This window comes from Cupressus sempervirens, chromosome 3, assembly GCF_028749045.1.
Source record: "Cupressus sempervirens isolate cs-2001-9-10 chromosome 3, ASM2874904v1, whole genome shotgun sequence".
NCBI classification, from domain to species: domain Eukaryota; kingdom Viridiplantae; phylum Streptophyta; class Pinopsida; order Cupressales; family Cupressaceae; genus Cupressus; species Cupressus sempervirens.
The window spans coordinates 920204223-920208521 of NC_143120.1; positions in this window are offsets into that span (position 1 = coordinate 920204223).

A 4299-nucleotide genomic window follows, 5' to 3' on the forward strand; every position below is an offset into this window, starting at 1 on the left:
TAATATAGTTCAACTTGTAATTTGAAGATATTAGGTAGTATTTTTTTTCTTTATTACTATCGATATTTTTAGTTTCATTTTCCACATATTTTTTCAACATTACATTCCTTAATCTTGTGAAGAGATTATTTGTAATAATATTTTGAGACTTGTATATTGTCTTTTGTGGCCCTATTTAAATGCTTTCTAATTCAATTTTTGTAGAGATGTGAACAAAGAAGGTAATTGGTTTGAAAACGCTAAAAATTTTAATTCCATTACTAACTTGATTCATGTGCAATGGTTATAAATAATGGAATTTAAAAAATAAATTAAAAATATTAACAATGAAACATAAATTAATTAAATAATTAAGTAAAGGTGTGCACTTTGGGTTTCATTTTTCTGAAAGATTGTAATGCAATACTTAACAAATATGGCAATCACCAAAAATTACACAAGAATAAATTTTAATGAAAAAATTAATACTCATGTTGGTTAGCAGGAGAAAATTGAAGAAAAATAGTATAGCTCTGATACCAATCTGATGGATAGGCAAAGGACAAAAAATAAATGCATAGAACAATATGATGTGTTGCCGCACAATAAACTATGTTATATTTCATTCCACTGTCGTGTCCATTGTATTTACATTACATAATGCCTCTATTTATAGAGGTCTTAGATGATTTCTGGAAACATCTACATTAGCTGACATAGGACAAATAAACTTTTCTAGAACTATATATGACTTCCAAAACTTTACCTAACCCTATTCGTAATCCTCTTGAAATTTCTAGAATCCTCTATTATTGTTTTACAATTCATTTGAGTTGAAATTACACATTCCAACACTCCCCCTTAATTTCAACCTCAAATGTTATTACATACAAATGCCAAAATGCTTTCTTTTGCCGAATGCCAAAATGCCATTTTCCAGTAATAATGCCTTTGTTGATGCATGCCTATCACTTGCCTCATCTACCACAAATGCCAAAAATCTTTTTTATTCTTCGATGCCATGGCAAAAACCTTTTTCTGCTTTGATGTCATGCTAAAAACGTATTTCTTCTTTGACTTGCTCTAATCCTTTTCCAAATGCTGTTATATTTCTTCTTACTCTTGAAAATTTATACTTAAACAGAATTTTGATCACACTTGTAATCTTCTACCAACTCGATCCGTAGCTCCATCCACAATTCATTTTGATACAACCTGCCATAGAATCACTTTTGCAATCTCTATTCCAACACATCTTTTCACTATGACTCTTTAAGCCACAAATAGTACATGGGTATAGATCCCAACATTTGTCTTTTGTGTGTCCTAAGTTCCTATTACAATTTGAACATTGCATATATTTTTCACTTTCAAAATTTTTTTTTGAACTCATGACATCATTACTTTCATTTGCTACATATCCTAGTCCTTCATATTTTAGTCTCATGATTGGCTCAATAGGCTCTATGATTCCTTGTTGATATTTTCCCAATCCTTTACCTTTGTAATCCATTTTCTTCATTATATTTCATCCAACATTCTTATCTTTGGAACTGGTAGTATTTGATGCCACATTTTCATACTCCTTACATTCTTTATCACAAACAACCTCAACAGAGTCACATTTTTCTAGTGTTGAATTCAAATCATCTGTACTACATGAAACATCACATACTGATTTTTTTTTGACACATCCATTTAACAAATCATTTTCTTCTTTTAGTCTCTTCATTTCGTCCTCTAATTCTTCATTTCTTTTCTTAACATCATCAAACATCTTTAATTTTTCTTCTAATTTCTCCATTTCTCTCTTTTTGTCATCATCATGTAGTTTTAACATTTCTTCTAATTTCTTATTTTTCTGTTTAGCTTTGATCAATTCCATTTCTAAATCTTGAATTTGACACAAATACTCATAATTTTATTTTCCAAATTATTTGAACCCTTTTATCAAATTTGAATTTGATTCTTTAACATTCATCAATTCTTCTTCCAAACTATCTTTTTCCTTCTTTACTCTTTTTCCAACTTTCCCCATTGAAACACAAGAATTTAACACAGTTTGCTCTGTCTTTTAGAAAATTTTAAATATCTTTTTACTTCCAGAATTAAATCTTCAAACAACTTGAAACAACCCTTTTAGATAGCTAAAATCCTCACAATATTTTTCTACTATTATAATTTCTTAAATGCCATAAAAATTTGCACCATACCTTTTTTTTGTACTTGCCCTCTTTCTTGCTCAACACTTCCTGTGTGGTCTTCTTCAAAACAATTATCTTTCTCACAAACAATCCTCCACCATTTAGCAGCACTGTTAGAAGTTCTAATCTTTCCTTGGTGTATTTATAAACCAAGGTTAGAACACCGTTCTTTATTGTTGTAATATATTAGGATATAACCCAAGGTATCCTAATATATTTCTTTTTTATCCTTTTTCCACTACATCTTATTTTGTCATCTAGTGGAATATGTGAGGACAAATATATATTGTAATTTCTAATTTTAGATTATTCCTCCTTAAGAGGAATCTCACACTTGGCCTCACACACTTATGAATGGTGGCATTCATAGACATGGGAGTTACATTCTAACTCCTCTCTCTCATCTCTATTTAAGAGATGACCCTCTTCTCTCATTTAACAATGAGGTTTCTTCCTCTTCTCAATTATTGTATGAGCATTGCTCTCTCTATCTCTCTCTCTCTTCCTTCTTAGGCTTTTCATGCCTCATTCATAATGTCACAAGGGGTTTTCTTTGCTTTCCCCTTTCCAAATATCTTGTCTCATGGTGTTGGAGCTTGAAGCTTTCTCTCTCCGATTTTATGGTAATATCTTTTCATGCATTTACTCACTTACATTCTTTCCTGGTATTGCTTATTTACAGATTTCTTTTTCCATTTCTAACATGGTATCAGAGCAGTTTAATCTTTGTTTTGAGTGTTTACATGAAGGTACGATTCGAAGGAGACTCTTGAGAGAGATTTCACTAATTTCTTCTTTAATCTTCTTAAGATGGAAGAAATTGAATTTTTTTTGAGTTTGGCTGGTTTATTGCCAAACCCGATTAACTTCTGTTTGCTCTAATTTGTGCAGGTTACTTCTTATTTTCTATTAGTTTTTATCTAACTCCTTTGGAAGGCTTGTTGCCAAAGCGTTCATGGTTTGTTTTCTAAAATTTTTTTTTTGCTTAAGAAATGGCTCTCTGACTATATATCGTGCTTCTATGGTTTTTTGTCTTTTTTTTCCATGAACTACTCAACTGGATGCTGGTTTTATCTATTTGGAGGAAGCACTAAGCTAGCTTGTGCATTATATTCTAGGGTAAAAGCATAGATCTGTGTCACCATTTGTGATACAAAAACCTGTTTTGGTCAAATCTCATTTCTCTATCAAAACTCAATTTTAAAAAAAAACTAAAAATACCCTTTTATAGATTTCAGATTCAATATCATCATTACATAATTTTTTGAGTGTTTTGATTAGTTATAATATGCTATAATCTAAAAATATTATAAGTCGATATTTCAACATTTCAGAAGATGCTCTCTCAAAAAATGAAAAAAAATAGTAAATGATATCAAAAAAATTAAAAAAATATATTTATCAATAGAGGAGAGAATCCTCTTCATGACTATGTATTTTTTTTTCAAGAAGGTATAGATTTGATAGGGAAGTTTTGACGGGAGGAAAAAACTATTGGATTCTGACAAGGTCGAACTTGAGTACTTATAACATAGAAAATATACATCAAAAATAATTATTTCTTTTTTTGTGCACTAGCTATACATGTCATCTATAAAATATTTTCAACTCATAACAAAAAAAGATGATTTGCACATACTTGTTTGACAGGAACTACATCCTATATTTTTTACAGTTTAAAAAGGGACTTCAAAATAAAATAAAATGAATAAATTCTTAGTCAAAAAAATAATAAAAATTATAGGCATAAAATTCATACAATTCTACACATTTTATCAGTTTACATCATCTTCATATTTTAAATGCAAATACCATTTTTTTTTGTCATTAATGTTGAACTGTCACATTCTGATATCACTTTTCTTTATAAAAGGTGACACAGGTTTGTGCTTTTACCCTCTAATCTTCATCTCTTCTTGGAATTTAGAATATATCTCTTTTAAAATTTAAAAATGTATTTGAACCATCTGCAAGAAATTTCTATAGAAAGCTTGTTGTTTGTTTCTGTTGGAGGGCTTCTAGTAAATATTGTGGGGTTGGTGTTTTTTTTCACAAGGAGCACCATCATGCCCATGGTAGCGATAACTGTTCTCATTCTAATGGATCTCTCTCTCAT